An 11,638-nucleotide genomic window follows, 5' to 3' on the forward strand; every position below is an offset into this window, starting at 1 on the left:
CTGTATATGCCTATTTAAGGAGGAAACGCATGTTAATGGTTACTTACCATTGAAGTTTATCTCACTGTCAGCTTAAGTGCGAGGACAACAAACTGTTACTAGGCACGCTGGGGAAGTTAGCGTCATGGACGTGAAACGTCAGCGTAATGTACGTGGTGCATCATCCAATCTTTCCAATGACTCAGCGTTATGATTGGCTAGATCCATTGTCAACCCGCTACTTGATTGGACGGGGGTTGAATCTCACTTAGGACATGAACGAACGTGATTAGCTGTCAAGATTGGAAATGGAACAGACAATTCTGAGCGACGTAGAGCTAGCCAGGCACTTCTCAAGTTTTGAGTTACGGTCCAAAAATTTCACTTAAAACTTCTGAAATGTTACAGTTCTAGAATGTTACTTGGCAGTTCTAGAATGTTAGGTTGAAGTTCTAGAATGTTAAGCTGCCATTCTAGAATGTTAAGCTGCCATTCTACAATGTTAGCTTTAAACTCTAGAATGTTAAGCTGCAGTTCTAGAATGTTATGTTGAAGTTCTAGAATGTAAAGATGCAGTTCTAGAAAGTCAAGCTTTCATTCTAGAATGTTAAGTTGCAATTCAAGAACAATAGGTTGAAGTTTTAGAATTTTAAGAGTTATGGTCCTAAAATGTTACATACAGTTCTACAATGTTAGGTTTAATTTCTAGAATGTTAAGCTGTCGATCTAGAATGTTAGGTCAAACTTCAAGAATGTTAACCTGCAGTTCTGGAATGTTAAGTTGCAGTTCTAGAACAATAGGTTGAAGTTTTAGAATTTGAACATGCATTGTCACCAGACTTCCGTTTGATCTGAGGAACAGGAGGTCAGCACAAGCCATGATCATAGAATGCAGGCACATTTTAGTCTGGTAAATCACAGGGATTTTTACACTGGGATGGAATTGCTAATTTTGCGATTGATAGCCGATCCGCCCCAATACAGCCACATTATACTGTGCAGAACTGAGGAATTCCCACTCTCTAAAAGACCACCGCCCAACGTGGGGCTCGAACCCTCAACCCTGAGATTAAGAGTCTCATGCACTACCGACTGAGCTAGACAGGCACTTCTCAAATCTTAAGTTGCAGTCCAAAAATTTCACTTAAAACCTCTGAAATGTTACAGTTCTAGAATGTTAGGTCAAAGTTCTAGAATGTTAAGCTGCCATTCTACAATGTTAGCTTTAAATTCTAGAATGTTAAGCTGCAGTTCTCGAATGTTATGTTGAAGTTCTAGAATGTAAAGATGCAGTTCTAGAAAGTCAAGCTTTCATTCTAGAAATTTGAGTTGCACTTCAAGAACAATAGGTTGAAGTTTTAGAATTTTTATAAGTTGCGTTCCCAAAAGTGTTCATATACATTGTTGCCCTTCGATAGCTCAGTTGGTAGAGCGGAGGACTGTAGAAACGCAAATCTGAAATCCTTAGGTCGCTGGTTCAAATCCGGCTCGAAGGAGCACTCTTTTCAAGAGTTTCCCTTCACAGATCAATGAAGTCTTTCTGATTCTGATGTAGAGATGGACAGACAACCCACAAGCATAATACTTCTTACCAAGACAGAACAAGAAAAAAAAGAAGAGTTGGAGAAGTCCTGACAGAATAGAGCACTACAGACAAAAGATGTGAAATAGTGCCAAGTATGAACAAAAGAATTGGAAAAAACTAGCTTCTCCTTTCTCCAGTTTTGTACCCAACCCAAAGTTTTACAAAAAAAAAAGATAACTTTCACTGTATCCCTCAGTGAAAATCACAGTCAGTATTTGTCTCACAAACCATCTCAATGTCCAATTTAAATAATTTATCCAACAGAATTGAAACTTAACTTACCCCCGCTGTTTGAAATTGCTTCCTTGTTGTTTTGATTTCCAAGTGGAATCAGCAGAGACCTCCGCGGTTTCTGACCCTCTCTCTCTCAAAGATGTTTTCCTTGGTGGGAAAATGCAAAGTCATAACAAATTCAGTTGTCTCCTACAAGGAGAAGACACTGAGGAAAGATACAGAAGTCATATACTCTGAGAGGCATTGGAGATCTTATTATAAATAATTAATATGAAAATCATTGGTTAAACGTATTACTGTTTGAAAAATTGAAAATAATTGTTATTGAGATAAAGGCAGATTAAGTGTTTATGACCCATCAATGATGACAAAAGGATGCATCTGCTGTCGGGGAGCTGATTAAAGGAAATGGTACTCTTTAAAAGTGTTGGGGTTCTAGAGTTAAACTAATGAGGAAGAATCTGACAAATCTAAATCAACTAGAAAAAGTCCAGGAACTTACTCTTTTAAATATTTCACCTGAATCTGTCAAGTCCTGACCATTCCCTGACCGGGAATTGAACCCGGGCCGCAGCGGTGAGAGCGCCGAATCCTAGCCACTAGATCATCAGGGAGTCACATTCGTTAAAATTTATCTTTGTAGATTTGAGTTTCCTTTTCACTTACTGGAATGACTCATATTATTTTAGGAGAGGAATGGCGCCTGGCTAGAGCTTCAGAAGGCAGGAGATGACAGATTACACATCTGTCACATAGTCAGTTTGTATTCTTAAATACCAAGTCTCTTACTGTTCCTTGACTAGTTGCCCCCCCCCCTGCTTTGCATCGCTCCAGGTAAGAAGAAAGCAATCTGTTATGCACCTTTGCATTGCACTAAAATGTCAAAATTTGGACCTGAATCCAACAATACTATTATTTGACACTCACATACTGTAAGTCATTTAGTTAGCTAAGCGTTCAGAGGATGTGGGAAAAAGCAAGTCAAGAACAGGTTTTGAAGGACATGACACAGACAGTGAATACAGCAGTAGATATATCTACTGTGTACAAACACATGGTAACTTTACATGTGTTGACAATGAAGATGCTCACAAAACACTTTACTAACAATTGCGTTTTACACGCACATTCATGTCCTTCTTAAATACAAATAACTGCTAAGTTCTTTATTCCCAATATCAACTCTCAGACATTAGTTTCAGATGAAAACATTAGTTGTCAGAGTGGGATTTGAACCCATGCCTCCAGTGGAGACTGCGACCTGAACGCAGCGCCTTGGACCACTCTGAAAACTCACATTTTCAGAAGGACCTGTTTAAAAAATTATGATGTAAACATTTCATGATGTAGTAGGTTCTCAGTCATCCATGTCATAGTAAACAAGGGAAGGTTTCTCAACTGTCAGCCCAAATATATGGGCATTCAATTTTTACACAGAAAGGGTTGGACACAGTGCCCACTCCCCCACCCATATCTGACAATTGAAAGCTGTGGGGAAAGGGGGGTTCCAAAGCTAATAGACCATTCAACAAGCAATTCTGATGCACTATCCTGGCCCATTCAGGATGAACACTGTATACTCTGACTGCAGCAACACAAGTTCAAATTTCAGTGATACCTAATTTTTATGTTGATTACGAGACTGAATGTAAAGTGTGTATCCCCCATGTAACTCAAAGCCTATCACTTACAGTCAGTACTGTCAAATTTGGAGCTCCTTCAAGTTACATTAAAGACCAGGTGACTGCTCAACATGCCCCCACCAATGTACTGTTTACAGTCTAAATGGCCAAGGACATTAAACCTGTAAGCTTACTTTAAATTGGATGTGGAAAGTTGAAAGGTTGATCTTTTTCACCTGTGCTGTGGCTTAAAAACAGGTTCCACCGAGATTTGAACTCAGATGGCTGGATTTAGAGTCCAGAGTGCTAACCATTACACCATAGAACCTCTGGAAGTGGTTAAAGGGTTTGCTAGGCAGGTTCTTTCATAATATCCACATGTGTGATATTGAAGGCACACAACAATCACAACAAAAGATGAAAAAGCAATAATTACCGCTCAACTTAACCTTTTGTATTGTCCTTTGTGTCACAGGGACATGTTTAGTTAATGTGACCTTTTGTACTAGCCTACCGCTTTCATTTCATGTCAAATGCCATCATGACCTCATCCTTTGGGTCTTGGAGCCCCCCTGTTTAATTTAGTATGCCATCCTTGTTTGATGTCTTTTTTTTTATACCCTTGAGGCCGCAGCCTCGCCATTCGGGTCCCTGGCATTCAACAATATATATAACAATTTCTGATCAACCGATATCAATTGCATGCTTAAAATAACATACTGGTTAAAGCCCCGCCCATTTCAAGACAACCTAACCCACTTCCAGGTTAAATCCTGTCCACTTCCGGGTTTGGCCCCACCAGATACAGAAACAGATAATTCATATGGTTAACGATACAGATCCAGCTGTACTTGCTCATCTTTATTAAACACTTCTTGAGTTAATCTTTCACTTTTTTGCCTTTTTACATACGTAACTACAGCTCTGATTTAATACAGGACCAATGTTGGAGATCGTACAGATCTTTCTGCAGACTTTCACCAGCTAAATACCAATTCCCATACCAGGAGTTGAACCAGGGCCACCTGGGTGAAAACCAGGGTTTTCCTTACTATTAGAAGTCTTTAAGAGCAGCAACCAAGACCTTTTGGACACCACTTAGGCCGAATGAATGTAAAATCTAACTAACTGAAAGCTTTCTCAGATGTACTGATTGTAGTCCCTAGAGGACTCCTTAAGAATGTCTGTAAAGGTATTTTAGGCAGAATCCAGACTGCTAGACCATATGGGACTGACACGTTGAATAATAACAGTGATTTTATGAATACATTTATATGCCAGGAACAGGGCACATAACTACATACATCACTTGTTGATAAAACACAGCAAGAAGTCCAGTCTGGCAGTAAGGATTCAAGTTTTCACCACCACCCTAGCCAGTTATAGTTTTATGATGTTTGATTATAGAGATGCATATCATGTCTAGTTATTAGCATTATGGGGTTTTTGACACATGCTTGTAAGGGCATAGGGCAACTACAGCTCTGATTATACAGTACTGACCTTGCTGCAGATCTTCACCAGCTAAATACCAATTCCCATACCGGGAGTTGAACCCGGGCCACCTGGGTGAAAGCCAGGAATCCTAACCACTAGACCATATGGGACTGAAGGCACATTAATAACAGGGATTTCATGAATCAATTCATAGTCTGGCTGGAAACAGGCCTTCTCTTGAACATGAAGAAGCTTCTTAAGTAACTTTTATTTTGAAGCTTTTGAGTGTTCTTTAGGTTTTTATCTGCTTTAACTATTACCGGACAGCGGGGGCACGGAGCAGAGCAGAGCGGCCGTTAGGGAGGAATCCTCCTCCGTGTTCAGCTCCATTTTGAACTGGCGGTAAAAAACTTAATGTCGGAACTTTACGACGAATAGAAATGTTGACAGGTTGATTTCTGACACAACTATAGTCAATAGAAAAAGAAAATATATATGTGAAAAGCCGTCTTGGTTCATCTTTCCACTGTTCCTCCAATCACCACTCTGGTCTGGTTGGAAACTAAAGGATCTAAACTAAAAGGATGTTCCTCTTTAACTAAAAGGTCTATCTCTGTAGAGATCCATCCCATAATGTTGTCACACACTTAGAATAATGATCTGAGTCTGTCAGCAGCAACAACACAACCTTTAGTGGACGCTGACTTTAACTCTAAATTAGGAGTTTAAACAGAGACCCAACAGGAAGAATAAATCCATCAAATCAAGTCCCCAGTAATCAGCATGTGGCCTTGTTTTATTTCAGTAGTCAGCATGGAGCTGTTCCACATTCCCAGACATTTAAAACAAGTCAATCATTGGCGTTATTCTACGAGTCAGATGAATAAATCAGCTGTTTGCTATTTGAGCTGCTCTGTTTCCTGCTGCTCCGTCATTCTTTAGTGTCCTCTGGAGACAGGTTGCTGTCCTTTATGTTCTTTTGGATGACATCATCAGTGTCTTTGCTTTAGTCTGAAGAAACTCCAACAGATTTAAAACCACATGCAGTCACAGAAAATACAAACAGGAATAGAGAAAATATCAGACAAAGAATATGAAATGAAAAGTCCCCAAAGTAGGAAAATATAATGTTAATCTACCAAACAACAATAACTGGAGAGCATCCAATTAAACATGGCCGACTTCCAGTATGTCAGTAATGAAGACAGGAATGTTTGGACATATTACAGATAATTTTTTATTTTTTTTAACCTTTATTTAACCAGGAACAATCCCATTGAGCTACAGTAACTCTTCTTCCAGGGAGTCCTGCCAAGACAGGCGGAAATAAGTTTCATAATACATAAAAGACAGGACAATGGTTCCATACTACACCACAAATCTCTAGAGATACTACAACACATTACACTTAACTTAAGACAATGCATACATGCAACTTAAAACCGGTTCCACTGAGATTTGAACTGGATTCAGAGTCCAGAGTGCTAACCATTACACCATGGAACCTTTAAAATTGTTGCAACGGTTTGCTAGGCAGTTTCTTTAATAATATCCACATGTGTGATATTAAAGGCAAACAACAATCACAACGCAGATTAAAAAGCAAAAATTACAGGCCAACTTAAGTAATTTAGTTAGCTAAGCGTTCAGAGGATGTGGGACTTGCCACAGACAGGGAATGCAGCAGTAGATATGTCTACTGTGTACAAACACATGGGAACTTTACATGTGTTGACAATAAAGATGCTCAAGCAACACTCAACTTGCAATTGTGTTTCTTTCCCAACTTCATGTCCTCTTAAATACAAAGAACTGCTAAGTTCTTTATTACCAATTTCATGTCTCAGACATTAGTTCCAGATGAAAACGCTAGTTGTCGGAAGTGGGATTTGAACCCACGCCTCCAGTGGAGACTGCAATCCGAACACAGCGCCTTGGACCTATTGGCCATCCTGACTGATACATTAAATGTAATGCTTAGTTTACTAAATGACTTAAGTTAACCAGTAATTTTTGTGTGCCTTCGATAGCATAAGTGTTAATATTATGGAAGAAGCTGCCTGGCAAACCAATGTTGCCTTTCACAACAGTGGTTCCATGGTGTAATGGTAAGCACTCTGGACTTTGAATCCAGCAGTCTGAGTTCAAGTCTCGGTGGAACATGGTTTTAAGCCAGAGTACTGGTGAAATTAAAAAATCAACCTCTAAACTGTCCAGATCTAGGCTAACGGGTAAAATATTCTTGGCTGTTTGACTGAAAACAGTATGTTGGTGGTGGCATGAACTTCATGTTAACTTGAAGGAGCTCCATATTTAGACTAAGGTGAACATATTGTAGATTTTTCCACAATGTTTACCATGATTTTTTGTCATAATATACTATGACTTTTATGAATGTTTTGACATACTATACTATGACTTTTATGAATTTTTTCAACATACTATGACACCTTCTGAAAAGGGTGAATTAGCTCAAATGGTAGAGCGCTTGCTTAGCATGCGAGAGGTAGCGGGATCAATGCCCGCATTCTGCAGAGGACTTTAGATTCTTCTTGTTTACAACAAGAACTATAAATTTGGACTTGTTACGACATACTACACTACGACTTTTTAGGAATATTTTGAAATACTTTTAAGGAAGTGACTATGACTTTTTATGTTTTTGTTGACATACTATCCTATGACTTTTTATGAAATTTTCGACATACTATACTATGACTTTTCATGACTTTTTATGAATTTTTGACATACTCTACTATGAATTTTTTCAACATACTATGACTCTTTTTGAAAAGGGGAATTAGCTCAAATGGTAGAGCTTGCTTAGCATGCGAGAGGTAGCGGATCAATGCCGCATTCTCCAGAGGACTTTAGATTCTTCTTGCTTTACAACAAGGACTATATTTGGACTGTTACGACATACTACACTACGACTTTTTATGATATTTTGAAAATACTTTTAAGGAAGTGATTATGACTTTTTATGTTTTGTTGACATACTATCCTATGACTTTTTTTGAAATTTTTCGACATACTATACTATGACTTTTCATGACTTTTATGAATTTTTGACATATTATAATATGAATTTTTTCAACATACTATGACTCTTTTTGAAAAGGGGAATTAGCTCAAATGGTAGAGCGCTTTCTTAGCATGCGAGAGGTAGCGGGATCAATACCCGCATTCTCCAGAGGACTTTAGATTCTTGTTTTACAGCAAGAACTATAAATCTGGACTTGTTACGACATACTATACTACAACTTTTTATGAATATTTTGTCATACTATACTGTGACTCTTATGAAATTTTGACAGATTATACTATGACTTTTTATGAATATTTTGACATATTATACTATGACTTTTATGAATTTTTTGTCTTACTAAACTCTGACTTTCATGATTTTTTTGTCTTACTATACTATGACTTTATATAATATTTTGACATACTATAGTATGACTTTTTATGAATTTTCGACATACATACCATGACTTTTTATGACTTTCATGATTTTCAACATATTATACTATGACTTTTTATGAAATTTTTCAACATCTATACTATGCCTTTTTATGACATTTTATGAATTTTTGTCACACTATACTATGACTTTTATGAATTTTTGACATACTCTAAAAGGAATATTTATGACATTTTATGAATTTTTGTCATACTATACTATGACATATGACTTTTTTCAACATACTATGATTTATTGAAAAGGGGGAATTAGCTCAAATGGTAGAGAGCGCTTCTTAGCATGCGAGAGGTAGCGGGTCAATACCCGCATTCTCCAGAGGACTTCAGATTCTTCTGGTTTACAACAAGAACAATATTGGACTTGTTACGTCTACTACACTACGACTTTTTAGGATATTTCGACATATTATAAAAGCTAGTATGTCTTACAGTAATCATTGCAGGGAAGTAGGGTGGAAAGGCAAGTCATATGCTCAGCAGTGTGTACACTATAATTTGGAATAATATTGAAATGAAAGCCAATTAATATAACATGCCAACTTTATTACATTATTGATCTCAACAAAACAAATGTCTTTAGGTAATGAATAATATTGTTTAGCACAAGAAATGACTGACTATACAAAGGTTTTACGCCAGGGAGGAAAATTAGAGAATCAACGAACTACTTCTGTACCAAGAGTAAAACACACATAACATATAAATCACAATACTCATAGTATTGTATGCATAGTACAATCCAGAGATGGTAAGTAAGAAGTACAAGTACTTCGTTACTGTACTCAAGTAGTTTTCTGATATTTTTACTTTACTTTACTATTTATTTTGTGGCGACTTTTAATTCTACTCCTTACATTTTAACACAAATATCGGTACTTTCTACTCCTTACATTTAAAAATTGGCTCGTTACTTTCGTTTTGTACAAGAGGTATGTCGGAAAATAGCGCGGACACGCGCCACACACCGCGAGCGGGTGCGCGCGCTACACGGAGAGAAAAGTGAGAGAAATGAAAGGAGACAAGCTGTCCCGAGGATAATCAGTATATGTGTGTGTGCGTCTTTGAGAACTGTAGTCGTGTAACTCATGTTGTCAGTTCACTTAAACCTGTTACTGGTCTATAGTTCTTCACATTTAAAGTAAGTTAGCTAGTGGTTTTGTGTTGTTTTCACCTGTTAGCTGGGTTGCTCGTTGATATTAATCAACACTTTCACAGCTTTATTCGCATTTTTTTTTGACCGAACTTCAGATTCTGTAATTCAATTGACAAGTGGATGGAAACTTAGCTAGACAGAAGTTGTCTCCGTCTGTTTTAAAAGACACACCTGGGGTGAGGTTGGAAACCAGAATCACCTTTAATCCAGTCCTAATCTAGTCCTCAACTTTCACATAATTTCACTGGAGTTATCCTTATTATTGTTTACGTCATCAATACCATATTCAATCTAAATGGATGGGAATACATCTACTGTACGTTGCATTTGACGCACGACTAAGACAACTCAACAGATTCAGCATTCTGCATTAATTCACAGCAAATCATTGAGGCTTGATGGTGCTAACGTTAACACATAGACTAGTAGTATGGAGGGCGACATGATTGAAAATGAAGAAAACACCAAGACATTCCCATCATCCTCCGCCTTATCTGAGAGAGATGTTTGAGACAGGAGGCATCAAGAAGGACTCCTGGCCAATGTGCTGGGGAACTTCTTCATTAATGTCTGTTTAGTCATTCATATTTTAATCCTTTATTTTATTTCCAGAAGCCGTATTTGAGCACACACCTACATGTAGATTAATTTACATGTTAGGGGGAAAGATTAAAAATAGAAACTGGATCTGTGAGTTCTCACAGAATCACAACTGAATTTATATCTTACTAATTAGTCAGAATCTTATTAACCTGGAGTCCCAGTTTGAGTCATTATAATCATAAATGTTATGTTTTAGGCCTATTGGCAGACATCCATTTAAAATGTAGCCTTTGCCATATAAAGACATGTCCTCCATGTCCACTGAAGTTCCTCAGCGTCTCTCTAGTAACATTTGTGTGCTCCAGGTAGCTTTCGCAAGGCTACTTTTACTTTTATACTTTAAGTAAATTTTCAAGCCTGTACTTTGTTACTTTTACTTGAGTAAAGAAGTTTAATAAGTACTTCCACTTTTACCTGAGTATTTTTTAACACAAGTATCTGTACTTCTACTTAAGTACGGAAAGTGAGTACTTTTGCCATCTCTGGTACAATCTAACTATTTATATTTTCTACCGCGATGAGTCATCTTCTCTTGCGATTGCGGCAAAGCTGCCATTGAGCACAAAATGCGTTTTGACTGGTAGGAAATGGAGATGGGCGTTGCCAGAGGAGGCGCTTTTTGATGGCAAGAAATGGATATGAAGTCTCTCATGATTGGCAAAAAATGGAAGAGGGAGCTTTGGGTTTGATGGTAAGAAAAGGAGATGAGAAAGTGGACAAATACGTTCCGGGTGGCGCCACTCTGCTTCGCTGTTCTGCCTCAGGGGCTGGAAAAATCTGTGATTTCACATGTTGACGGAAGGTTTAGGAACCTGCGGCAACCAAGGTCCAACATCTTACGGGTAGTGAAGTTAAACATTTGGTAGACCTTGCCACTATCTTTTATGTGAGCTTCCTGATTACTCACACATTGATTATTGACATTAACACTTGTGATGGCTGGTGTTGTAAAAAAAGGCATTGTGATACAGATATAAACATCAGTAAGGAGTCTACCAAGTTGCCTCTTATCATTTAGTTTGGACACCCACAGTGAGGCTTACCACGATGGTTTGGACTGGGTCGACTAGGGTTTCAGCTGATCTCGAGCAGGCGGCTGTACTCACTCTGGTTTCTCTTCATAACGCACAATTCTTTTGCCTTTTACTAAAGACTTCCTTGGAGGGGAATGCTGATGAGTTGAAACATTTTGGTGGGCTTTGCTGTTTGCCGAGCCTTTTGTACTTGTGAACAATAAGCAGTCCTATCGTCCTGCAGGTGTTTCTGGCTCTGGAGCTGTGGAGTCTGGATCTGTGGTTAGAGTCACCTGCTGCCTCCAGGTTCCTGCTTACACCCACTGCTTCAATTCTCAAAAAACTCAAAAAAATAATCGCTCGATCACGCAAATTTGATCATGGGAAGTCAAAATCGTGATCACGATTTGATTAATTATTCAAATACACAGAACATAAACCACAAGACATTGAAAAACACATTGACCAGCTAATAATTTCTACATGGTTCTTACTGCCAGTGTGAATATTACAGTTAACAGCAGGAGCC

At 38.1% G+C, this 11,638-nt stretch overlaps 3 non-coding genes across 3 annotated transcripts; 2 read left to right on the top strand and 1 right to left on the bottom strand.

Moving 5' to 3' along the window:
- Positions 1-1,387: 1,387 nt before the first annotated feature.
- Positions 1,388-1,475, top strand: trnay-gua (transfer RNA tyrosine (anticodon GUA)). Its single transcript is given in 2 exon segments — positions 1,388-1,424; positions 1,440-1,475. It is a non-coding gene; the product is annotated as a tRNA-Tyr (tRNA).
- A 3,480-nt stretch (positions 1,476-4,955) lies between these two features.
- On the bottom strand, positions 4,956-5,027 carry trnae-uuc (transfer RNA glutamic acid (anticodon UUC)). Its single transcript has one exon. It is a non-coding gene; the product is annotated as a tRNA-Glu (tRNA).
- A 6,171-nt stretch (positions 5,028-11,198) lies between these two features.
- LOC116679020 (U5 spliceosomal RNA) lies at positions 11,199-11,312 on the top strand. Its single transcript, XR_004329432.1, has one exon. It is a non-coding gene; the product is annotated as a U5 spliceosomal RNA (small nuclear RNA).
- The last annotated feature ends 326 nt before the right edge of the window (positions 11,313-11,638 follow it).

The sequence above is a fragment of the Etheostoma spectabile genome, unplaced genomic scaffold (assembly GCF_008692095.1).
Source record: "Etheostoma spectabile isolate EspeVRDwgs_2016 unplaced genomic scaffold, UIUC_Espe_1.0 scaffold00009173, whole genome shotgun sequence".
Classification (NCBI taxonomy): domain Eukaryota; kingdom Metazoa; phylum Chordata; class Actinopteri; order Perciformes; family Percidae; genus Etheostoma; species Etheostoma spectabile.